General features: G+C 46.8%; 1 long non-coding RNA gene across 1 annotated transcript in view; it reads right to left on the bottom strand.

Moving 5' to 3' along the window:
• The window catches only part of LOC147978270 (uncharacterized), a 197,981-nt gene extending 189,718 nt beyond the window's left edge, over window positions 1-8,263 (bottom strand). The window contains exon 1 of the long non-coding RNA XR_015599565.1: window positions 7,995-8,263. This is a non-coding gene — a long non-coding RNA (uncharacterized LOC147978270). The remainder of the gene's footprint in view (window positions 1-7,994) is intronic.
• Window positions 8,264-12,559: the final 4,296 nt, after the last annotated feature.

Raw genomic sequence — 12,559 nt, 5'->3', positions numbered from 1 at the left:
TTTGTCGCCGACATCTTCTTACTCTTTTCTGATGTCTTATGGGCCACAAATGCGGGCCAGTGATCTCTCATCTTCTCATATCTGCCCTTGAATTCTGGTGTCTCTTTATTTTCGACAAACTTATTCAGCTCTTTCTTCCACCTCCTGAATAGTTCTGCCATCCTCTTAAGAGCAAAAGACTTGGTTAATTGCTCTTTAACTGGCTTCTCCGGATCATCCTCTTGCGGTAGGGTGAAATTTGACTTCAGCTCAGTCCAAAGATCATTTTTCTGCATATCATTGACATAAGACACCTCAGGGTCTTCTGTAGCCGGCTTTAACCATTGTTGGATGCTGATCGGGATCTTGTCCCTAACCAAAAACCCCGCACTGAGCAACAAATGCGCTCTTTGTCCGGAGGGGTTCAATCGGTTGGCCATCGGGCGCGATTGCTGTGATCTCAAACTTTTCATCCGAGCTCAACTTTTTCTTCGGGCCTCGTCTCTTTACCGAAGTTGTGCTCGATCCGGAGGGCTAGAAAAAAGAACAAAGACTTAATTAATATGTGTACATACCAAAATAATGAATGCATCAATTAGCTAGTCAGCAGAAGCTTAACTAATATATATACCTGGCCGGACTCGGTTTGGTCACCGGAGACGTCATCACGGTCTCCTTCTTGCACCGGCATTGGGTCACCGGAGCTGTCCTCACGGTCTCCTTCTTGCACCGGCATTAGGTCACCGGAGCCATCATAATCATAGCCAGCTACTTCCAGACCATCGGTGTCGTTGAGAAACAACGAGAAGACGGCATCACTTCCTCGTGCAATTATGTCCCCCAACAACTCTTCTTGTACTTCGTCTCGGGCGGTGTCCATAGTTTCTACAAATATTTACAACATGGCAATTATTATTCAAACATGATAGATGGATATATTAGTGGCAGACGTAGAACTAATATTAATTAGTGGCCTCGATGCTGCTTCTCTAGGGTTTGGGGTGGCCTCGACGCTGCTTCTCTAGGGTTTGGGGTGGCCTTGACAACGCTTCAAGGATAAAAAAAGAAGAGGAAGAACAAAAAAAAGAGGAGAAGAAAGAATAGAGGAGTAAGAACTCCTCTATTCTTTCTTCTCCTCTTTTTTCTTCTTCTTCCTCTTTTTTTTATCAAGAACGAGGGTCACCGAGTGGTAGAGGAAACCCTAAATAGCAAGTATCGTGGGTGTGAGATACATGTGGACGTCGGTGTCGGACACTACATCCACGTCCCACAAGTGACATGGGTGTCGAAGCCCGCGTCACTTGTGGGACGTGGATGTAGTGTCCGACACCGATGGCCACATGTATCTCACAGCGACGATACTTGCTATTTAGGGTTTCCTCTACCGCTCGGCGACCCTGACCCTCGACGACCCTCGTTTCCGATAAAAAAAGAGGAAGAAGAAGAAAAAAAAGAGGAGAAGAAAAACCCTCGACGACCCTCGTTCCCGATAAAATAAAGAGGAAGAAGAAGAAAAAAAAAGAGAAGAAGAAAGATTTCTTCTCCTCTTTTTTTCTTCTTCTTCCTCTTTTTTTATCGGAAACGAGGGTCGTCGAGGGTCGCCAAACGGTAGAGGAAACCCTAAATAGCAAGTAAGAACTCCTCTATTCTTTCTTCTCCTCTTTTTTTTTCTTTTTCCTCTTCTTTTTTTATTCTCTTCTTCCTCTCATGTTCGGCGACCCTCGACGACCCTCGTTCCTGATAAAAAAAGAGGAAGAAGAAGAAAAAAAAGAGGAGAAGAAAGAATAGAGGAGAAGAAGAAGAAAAAAAAGGAGAAGAAAGAATAGAGGAGAAGATCTCCTCTATTCTTTCTTCTCCTCTTTTTTTTCTTCTCCTCTTTTTTTTTCTTCTTCCTCTTCTTTTTTTATCCTTTTCTTCCTCTCATGTTCGACGACCCCCTCTCGACCATCGACCCCCTCTCGACCGTCGACCCCCTCTCGACCCTCATATATAAAACATTTTCTTCATTCTTCTTCCTTCTATTCCTTCTTCCTAAATATATATAACTTTTTTTAAAATGAAACTAACCTAAAATGTACTAAATCAGAGAACATATATAGATAAAATGTTTCTAATAAAAAATGTAACTTTTGCATATATGTATTTTTAAAACATCATTACAATTGAAAAAATACATACATATATACCTATATGAACATACATAAAAAAACATATATGAACATAAATACAAAAACATATATCTAAAAGATACATATATACATATATATATATATGAAAACCTAAAAACATGTAAAAACATGTATAATTAAAAAAATGCACGGGGGCGGCAGAGGCGCGGTGCTCACAGAGGCGGCGACGCGTCGGGGCAAGGGACGGCCGGCGAGGGCGCGGGGGACGGCGACGACGGGCGCGGGGGACGGCGACGACGGGCGCGGGCGACGAGGTTGCGGGCGAGGGCGCGGGCGACGGTGACGACGGGCGCGGGCGACGGCCGGCGAGGGTCCGGGCGACGGCGACAATGGGCGCGAGTGACGGCGGGGGCGCCGTGCGGGGTCGGGGCAGCCTGGCGGCGTCGAGGAGGTCAGTGACGTCAGGGGCAACTGGCGAGGGAAATCTGAAAATTTCACAAGTCCTGGTTATATACCGAAGGCATTGGTCACGGTTCGTAGCACAAACCGTGATCAATGCCCCCCTTTAGTCCCGGTTGGTGCTACCAACCGGGACCAAAGGCCTAGCACCAACCGGGACTAAAGGGGGCACTGATCACGGTTTGTGCCACGAACCGTGACCAATGCCCCCTTTAGTCCCGGTTGCTGGCACCAACCGGGACCAAAGGCCTTGTGCTGCCCCGCGCCAAAACTTTAGTCCCACCTCGCTAGCTGAGAGAGCTCGAGAGTGGTTTATAAGCGCTACTGCGCCTTCCCTCTCGAGCTCCTCTCAAATGCAGGCTTTCGGGCCTAACCCTGCGCTCTGTGCTTGTGGGCCTACTGGGCCTCCTGCGGGCCTGAATCCTAGCCATGGTAGGGTTTCTAGTCGTATTCGGGCCGTGGGGGCCCAGTAGGTGGCACTTTTTTTCTTTGTTGCTTTATTTATTTTATTTTGTTTCTACTTACAACAAAATACTTATTGTTGCTATTTTTTTCTAGTTTTTTGTTTTGTTTTTTGCATTATTTATTTTCTTTTTTTTGCTTTATATTTTAATTCTTTTTGCTTTTAGTTTTAGAAAAATTATGAATTTTCTGTTAGTGCCATTAGTTTTCAAATTTGAAAACATTTTTTTAGTTTTTTAGTTTTCTTTGTTGCTTTATTTATTTTATTTTGTTTCTACTTACAACAAAATACTTATTGTTGCTATTTTTTCCAGTTTTTTTGTTTTGTTTTCTGCATTATTTATTTTCTTTTGTTTTTTGCTTTATTTTTTATTCTTTTTGCTTTTAGTTTTAGAAAAATTATAAACTTTCTGTTAGTGCCATTAGTTTTCAAATTTGAAAACATTTTTTTAGTTTTTTTGTTTTCTTTGTTGCTTTATTTATTTTATTTTGTTTCTATTTACAAAAAAATACTTATTGTTGCTATTTTTTTGTTTTCCAGATTTTTTGTTTTGTTTTCTACATTATTTATTTTCTTTTGTTTTTTGCTTTATTTTTTATTTCTTTTTGCTTTTAGGTCAGCAAAATTATAAACTTTCTGTTAGTGTCATTAGTTTTAGAAAAATTATAAACTTTCTATTAGTGCCATTAGTTTTCAAATTTGAATAGTTAAAATTTGAATTCTTTGAAATTTGTGTGAATCACAAGTTTGTGATTAACTTTACTAAAAAATGAACATAGATGCACCTATAGAGAAAATTCGACCTAAATTCATAGTTTTCAAATGAACTCTGAAAAAGTTGGCATAGCATACTCGTGTGTTACAAAGTTGGCATGGTATCATCATAATAGTTGCGGGAGAAAGTCTTCACTTTTTCTTCGCTTGTGTCACTTGCTTATTGCGCCGTAACCATGGATAATCTTCATCGTTTATCAGGATGCTTGGGTCAGCCTTGACATTGAAGGGAGGAATTTCATGAAACTTTTCATAATCTTCAGACATGTCTGTCTTGCCGTCCACTCCCAGGATGTCCCTTTTTCCTGAAAGAACTATGTGGCGCTTTGGCTCATCGTATGATGTATTCGCTTCCTTATCTTTTCTTTTTCTCGGTTTGGTAGACATGTCCTTCACATAGATAACATGTGCCACATCATTGGCTAGGACGAACGGTTCGTCAGTGTACCCAAGATTTTTCAGATCCACTATTGTCATTCCGTACTGTGGGTCTACCTGTACCCCACCGCCTGACAGATTGACCCATTTGCACTTAAACAAAGGGACCTTAAAATCATGTCCGTAGTCAAGTTCCCATATGTCCACTATGTAACCATAATATGTGTCCTTTCTGCTCTCGGTTGCTACATCAAAGCGGACACCGCTGTTTTGGTTGGTGCTCTTTTGATCTTGGGCGATCGTGTAAAATGTATTCCCATTTATCTCGTATCCTTTGTAAGTCAATACAGTCAAAGATGGTCCCTGGACAACAAGTACAACTCATCACAAACAGTTTTGTCACCTCTGAGACGTGTTTCCAACCAACTATTGAAAGTCCTGATGTGTTCACATGTAATCCAGTCGTCGCACTGCTCCGGGTGTTTGGAGCGCAGACTGTTCTTGTGTTCATCGACATACGGGGTCACCAAGGTAGAGTTCTGTAGAACTATGTAGTGTGCTTGAGACCAAGAATATCCGTCCCTGCATATTATTGAGTCACTTCCAAGAGTGCCTTTTCCAGTCAGTCTCCCCTCATACCGCGATTTAGGGAGACCTATCTTCTTAAGGCCGGGAATGAAGTCAACACAAACCCCGATAACATCCTCTGTTTGATGGCCCATGGAGATGCTTCCTTCTGGCCTAGCGCGGTTACGAACATATTTCTTTAGGACTCCCATGAACCTCTCAAAGGGGAACATATTGTGTAGAAATACGGGCCCCAGGATGACAATCTCATCGACTAGATGAACTAGGACGTGCGTCATGATATTGAAGAAGGATGGTGGGAACACCAGCTTGAAACTGACAGGATATTGCGCCACATCACTCCTTAGCCTTGGTACGATTTCTGGATCGATCACCTTCTGAGAGATTGCATTGAGGAATGCACATAGCTTCACAATGGCTAACCAGACGTTTTCCGGTAGAAGCCCCCTCAATGCAACCGGAAGCAGTTGCGTCATAATCACGTGGCAGTCATGAGACTTTAGGTTCTGAAAATTTTTCTTTGGCATATTTATTATTCCCTTTATATTCGACGAGAAGCCAGTAGTGACCTTCATACTGAGCAGGCATTCAAAGAAGATTTGTTTCTCTTCTTTCGTAAGAGCATAGCTGGCAGGACCTTTATACTGCTTCGGAGGCATGCCGTCTTTTTCGTGCAAACGTTGCAGGTCCTCCCGTGCCTCAGGTGTATCTATTGTCTTCCCATACACGCCCAAGAAGCCTAGCAGGTTCACGCAAAGGTTCTTCTCACGTGCATCACGTCGATTGAAGAGCGGACCTCTAGGTCTTTCCAGTAGGGTAGGTCCCAAAATATAGATTTCTTCTTCCACATGGGTGCGTGTCCCTCAGCGTCATTCGGAACAGCTAGTCCGCCGGGACCCTTTCCAAAGATTGCATGTAAATCATTGACCATAGCAAGTATGTGATCACCGGTACACATGGCGGGCTTCTTCCGGTGATCTGCCTCGCCTTTGAAATGCTTGCCTTTCTTTCGACATTGATGGTTGGTTGGAAGAAATTGACGATGGCCCAGGTACACATTCTTCCTGCATTTGTCCAGGTATATACTTTCAGTGTCATCTAAACAGTGCGTGCATGCGTGGTATCCTTTGTTTGTCTGTCCTGAAAGGTTACTGAGAGCGGGCCAATCGTTGATGGTCACGAACAGCAACGCCTTTAGGTTAAATTCCTCATGTGTGTGCTCATCCCACGTATGTACACCGTTTCCATTCCACGGCTGTAAAATTTCTTCAACTAATGGCCTTAGGTACACATCAATGTCGTTGCCGGGTTGCTTAGGGCCTTGGATGAGAACTGGCATCATAATGAACTTCCGCTTCATGCACATCCAAGGAGGAAGGTTATACATACATAGAGTCACGGGCCAGGTGCTGTGATTGCTGCTCTGCTCCCCGAAAGGATTAATGCCATCCGCGCTTAAAGCAAACTATACATTCCTTGGGTCCTTTGCAAACTCATCCCAGTACTTTCTCTCAATTTTTCTCCACTGCGATCCGTCAGCGGGTGCTCTCAACTTCCCATATTTCTTCCGGTTCTCACTGTGCCATCGCATCAACTTGGCATGCTCTTCGTTTCTGAACAGACGTTTCAACCGTGGTATTATAGGAGCATACCACATCACCTTCGCAGGAACCCTCTTCCTGGGGGCTCGCCGTCAACATCACCAGGGTCATCTCGTCTGATCTTATACCGCAATGCACCGCATACCGGGCATGTGTTCAGATCCTTGTATGCACCGTGGTAGAGGATGCAGTCATTAGGGCATGCATGTATCTTCTCCACCTCCAATCCTAGAGGGCATACGACCTTCTTTGCTGCTTATGTACTGTCGGGCAATTCGTTATCCTTTGGAAGCTTCTTCTTCAATATTTTCAGTAGCTTCTCAAATCCTTTATCAGCCACAGCATTCTCTGCCTTCCACTGCAGCAATTCCAGTACGGTACCGAGCTTTGTGTTGCCATCTTCACAATTGGGGTACAACCCTTTTTTGTGATCCTCTAACATGCGATCGAACTTCAGCTTCTCCTTTTGACTTTCGCATTGCGTCCTTGCATCGACAATGACCCGGCGGAGATCATCATCATCGGGCACATCGTCTGGTTCCTCTTGATCTTCAGCAGCTTCACCCGTTGCAGCATCATTGGGCACATCGTTTGGTTCCTCTTGATCTTCACCAGCTCCCCCTGTTGCAGCATCACCGTATTCAGGGGGCACATAGTTGTCATCGTACTCTTCTTCTTCGCCGTCTTCCATCATAACCCCTATTTCTCCGTGCCTCGTCCAAACATTATAGTGTGGCATGAAACCCTTGTAAAGCAGGTGGGAGTGAAGGATTTTCCGGTTAGAGTAAGACCTCGTATTCCCACATTCAGTGCATGGAAAACACATAAAACCATTCTGCTTGTTTGCCTCAGCCGCATCGAGAAACTCATGCACGCCCTTAATGTACTCGGAGGTGTGTCTGTCACCGTACATCCATTGCTGGTTCATATGCGTGCATTATATATAACTAAGTGTCCAAATTAATAGAAGTTCATCATCACATTAAAACCAAAGTGCATACATAGTTCTCATCTAACAACATATAGCTCTCCAGAGCATCTAATTAATTAAACCATACATTGAAACTATGTAAAACATTTCAATGCGAAAACAAATGCGATCATAATCGCAACCAAGGTAACAATTGACCCAACGGCATAATGATACCAAGCCTCGGTATGAGTGGCATATTTTCTAATCTTTCTAATCTTCAAGCGCATTGCATCCATCTTGAACTAGTGATCATCGACGACTTCCGCACCATGCAACTCCAATATCATCTTCTCCTCCTCAATTTTTTTATTTTTTCCTTCAACAAATTGTTTTCTTCTTCAACTAAATTTAACCTCTCAACAATAGGGTCGGTTGGCATTTCCGATTCACATACATCCTACATAAATAAAATCTATGTCACGTTGGTCGGCATAATTTTCATAAACAATAAATGAACCAATAGTTATAATGATAATATATATACCACATCCGAATCATAGACAGGACGAGGGCCGACGGGGGCGGATACCAAAACCATCGCACTATATAAGATGCAATAATAAAAGTAAGAAAATAATACAAGTATCTATGTAAACATACAAGTAAGAATATTTTTCCTTTCAGAAAGAAGATAAGAACAAGAGGCTCACCACGGTGGTGCCGGCGATGAGCTCGGCGCGGGTGATCGACGGCGGTGAAGACGGGGACGGGGCGTGACGGACCGCTAAATCTAGACAAATATTGAGGAAAATGGAGCTTGGAGGTCGAGCTTGGAGAGGAGAAAGCTTAAGTAGTGTGGCTCGGGCATTCCATCGAACACCTTGTGTGCATAGGAGGTGAGCTAGAGCACCACCAAGCCCTCTCCCCCTCGGCCAGAAAAAAACAGAGCAGTGTGCTCTGCTCTTACGCGAGGGGGTATATATAGGCACCTCATTGGTCCAGGTTGGTGGCATGAACCGGGAATAAAGGGGAGACTTTGGTCCCGGTTCAAGCCATCAACCGGGACCAATGGTGGTGGGCCAAGAGCGAGGCCCATTGGTCCCGGTTCGTCCCACCAACCGGGACCAAAAGGTCCAGATGAACCGGGACCAATGGCCGACGTGGCCCGGCCGGCCCCCTGGGCTCACGAACCAGGTCTAATGCCCCCATTGGTCCCGGTTCTGGACTGAACCGGGACTAATGGGCTGACCCGGCCTGGACCAAAGCCCTGTTTTCTACTAGTGATTTTTGTCAAGTCGGAGCATTGAAGGCTGAATCAAATGGATTCTTTATTTACAATATTTCTTCTACAAGCAAATTGATTATGAAACTGGTCTATTGACCCGGATTTTCTAGAAGGAGGAAATGACAAGGATTTAAGGATGATCAGGTGCCGGCTTACAAAATATTTAACCCAGAGCACAACCTGTCAAATTTGTTCTTGTGTTTATATTGCAGATTAGTTTAACATGGATAAATCCAAATTAAACTGGGGGATAATATCGGGGATATACCCCGCGGTGTAACCCGGCTGGATGTATGACCCGGATGGATCTTGGCGACTCACTGGTGACCCGCCCGGAGCTTGGCGACTCACGGGTAACCCGCCCAATCTTGGCGACTCATTAGTAACCTGGCGGGTGGGTCAGATGGACGACAAGGCCCAAGGCCCAGTGTCGGTGTCAAAACCGGCGGATCTTGGGTAGGGGGTCCCGAACTGTGCGTCTAAGGCAGATGGTAACAGGAGGCAGGGGACACGATGTTTTACCCAGGTTCGGGCCCTCTTGATGGAGGTAATACCCCACGTCCTGCTTGATTGTTCTTAATGATATGAGTATTACAAGAGTTGATCTACCACGAGATCGTAGAGGCTAAACCCTAGAAGCTAGCATATGGTATGATTGTATCTTGTCCTACGGACTAAACCCTCCGGTTTATATAGACACCAGAGGGGGCTAGGGTTACACAGAGTCGGTTACAAGGGAGGAGATCTACATATCCGTGTTGCCAAGCTTGCCTTCCACGCCAAGGAAAGTCCCATCCGGACACGGGACGAAGTCTTCAATCTTGTATCTTCATAGTCCAACAGTCCGGCCAAAGGATATAGTCCGTCTGTCCGGAGAACCCCTAATCTAGGACTCCCTCAGTAGCCCCTGAACCAGGCTTCAATGACGATGAATCCGGTGCACAGTTTTTTTCTTCAGCATTGCAAGGCGGGTTCCTCCTCTGAATACTCCATAGAAGGTTTTGAACACAAGGATAGTGTCCGGCTCTGCGAAACAAGTTCCACATACCACCGTAGAGAGAATAATATTTCCACAAATCCAATCTGCTGACACGTTTGACAGCATGACATCATGCCATGGCCTGGTCATTATTCGAACCGTTTTTCACAACCAGCACCGCACATAACGCGGGGCGGTTTTCTTGACACGTCTTGTCAAAGCAGGGATCGTGTCCCCCTTATTACGGGATTCTCATCAATACGGACGTGGGTAACCCAACCGCACCATCAATTACGGCGCCTGGGGAATAAACGATTTTATCAGGCAAGTGGGGAGGCGCATCGCCTCTTCCGCCCTTATAAAAGGACAAGGTTTCACCCCTTTTACCCACGCCTTCTACCCCCTTGCTTATCCATTCTCACGCAGTCAAGCTCCAGCGCCCAAGCTCGCGTTCTTCTTCTCAAACCACTCCAAGCATGTCCGGAGCAGGAGGCAAGTGGATGGTCTCCTCCATCATGGAGGAGCACATTGCAAAGTTATGGGCAGCCGGATATCTGGCTGAGGATATCGCGCACCGGCTGCCAGATGCAGGGCAGGTCATCCCTACGCCCGAACCTTATGAGAGGGTAGTTTTTATTACCCACTTCGTCCGTGGACTGGGATTTCCCTCCACCCGTTTGTCCGCGGGCTCATGTTTTACTACGGGTTGGATTTTCATGATCTGGCCCCCAATTTCATCCTCAACATCTCGGCGTTTATCGTCGTGTGCGAGGCCTTCCTCCGCATCAGGCCCCACTTCGGCCTATGGCTGAAGACCTTCAATGTCAAACCGAAGGTGGTGGTTGGCCAGCAAGCAGATTGCGGAGGCACCATGGTGGGCAAAATGCCTAATGTCACCTGGCTCAAGGGCACCTATGTGGATACCATAAAGGGGTGGCGATCGGGGTGGTTCTACATCACCGAGCCGCGCGACTCCAACTGGGTGGCGGCCCCCAGATTTCGATCCGAAATCCCCACACGGCTCACCTCCTGGAAAGAGAAGGGCCTGTCCTGGGCCAGACCTGCATCAAGAACATGAAGAGCAAGAAAATCAAGCTCGTCAACATGGTCCAGGTCATGCTCTTCCGCCGGATCCCCCCGCGTCAACGACGGGCATTCAATTTGTGGGAGTTCGACCCGGCCAAGCACCAGACGCTGCGAGAGCTCTATGGCATGATTCACGGGGACGTCTAGAGGGTGCTATTCAAGGGCGCTGAGGTACCTCCTTCCCTCACCAAGGACCGCAGACTCAGCGCAAAGCGCCGCGCCAATCCGGTAAGTTTTTTATATCTCACAGGGTATTTATTTGCCCCAGTTAAGTCATGTGCAGGATCTAAGCTTCCATGTCATTAATAGGACTGGATAAAGAGAGCGGAGCAGCTAGATTGCCCAGACCCCCTGCCCGAAGATCATGCAGACGCTCTCCTAATGGAGATGCTGACTCCAGCACCTTACGAGGTGCCGGTGAAGAAGACCAAGAAGAAGGCCATGGGGACCCGAAAGGGTCTCCGGCATAAGGTTGTATCGGACTCATCGTCCGATGACTCCGACGCGCACTCCTCCCACGAAGACGAGGAGGAGGAGGAGGAAAGTTCTCCCCCCCCCCAGCCGGGGGAGACAAGAAAAGGAAGGTCGACCCCACCGGGGAGGCCAAAGGGTCCAAGAAGGGATGGACCGTCCGTCCGGACTGCTCCACTACGGCCGCCCATAGTGACGACGAGTGGTTCCCCAGGGACAAGCCCCAGGCGAAGTCGTAAGTATCCGGATACCATAGTAATTCATGGAAAGTTTCATTACTCTGCTTCTACTTATGCTGAATATGATCGTGCAGCCCGTCCCTAGCCCGTATCGACGTATCTTCGTGAGACGGTTCTTTGGACTCGTCGGATATGAAAAGTGGTTCACTTCCGACCGCCTCCACCCCTTGCCCTACGGACAACGTCAAGGTGTTGTCTCAATAGGCACGGGTCCAAAGGGAGGTAGTCCTGGGGGTGCCTCGAGGCGACCTTCCGGACCCTGGGCGCAAAGGGAGCAAAGTCCCCACGGGCTCCAAGTTCGGCTCCCAGGCGAACACTGCGTCGGAACCTTTGGTGGTTCCGGACTCCAGCAGGCGTCCCCTCATTAAGAGGGGCAAGCCACCCATGCCGGTGGCCTCTGTTCACCCAGAGGCACCGGACAACTTGCCGGAAGCGCTTCGCGGCGCTTCCATCGACGAAGAGCACCGCACTATCATGAGTGCGGTGATTGAGGAAGTTCAGTCCGCCAAAAACAGACTGACCGAAGCTTGTGCCAGCCTCCTAACAGGCTTTGAGGTAAGTAATAAAAGTATAGGAAAATATTAACGTATAGACAGTAACCCCTGATGCTCTGTTTGGCGTTCGCGAAGAAAGGCCAAATAGAGGATCAAATGATAACTCATGAGTCTAATCAGAATATGTCAATGTGTATGTGCAGGCTTCACTGCTAGCCGCTGCCGCACGTACTGTGGAGGTCTCTGCACTGAAGCAGGACCTGGAGCGGACCGAGGAAAAGCTCGGCCTTACCAAGAGGCAGCTCGAGGAGAGCAAAGCTAAGAAATACCTTTGTCTATATATTTAAAAGGAAGTTCTGGTGTAAAGTAATAGCATCATCATAGATTTGCCAGGGGCCACGACCGAGGTGGAGACCCTGAAGAAGGCACTGTCCGAGGCCGAACACAAAGCGGCCAAGGAGCGCATTGAGCGGGAGAAGCAAGAAGCCCGCACTACTAGGAAAAGGGCTATAGATGAAATTGACACTAATGGTGCACCAGACACGTGGTGCGCCACTACTATATACCAATGGCGCACCATGTGCTGGTGCGCCATTAGTGTGGAAGACACTAATGGCGCACCAGACACATGATGCGCCACTAGTAACAAAAACTCTTTTTCCATTTTTCCAAACATATTAATGGTGCATCCAGGCACAGTGCGCCATTACTAGTTCTAACT

This window comes from Triticum urartu, chromosome 3A (genome assembly GCF_056163025.1).
Source record: "Triticum urartu cultivar PI428250 chromosome 3A, HENAU_Tu73, whole genome shotgun sequence".
Lineage (NCBI taxonomy): Eukaryota > Viridiplantae > Streptophyta > Magnoliopsida > Poales > Poaceae > Triticum > Triticum urartu.
Note: the sequence above shows the minus strand (reverse complement) of the source record. Positions and strands in the feature narration are given on the sequence as shown.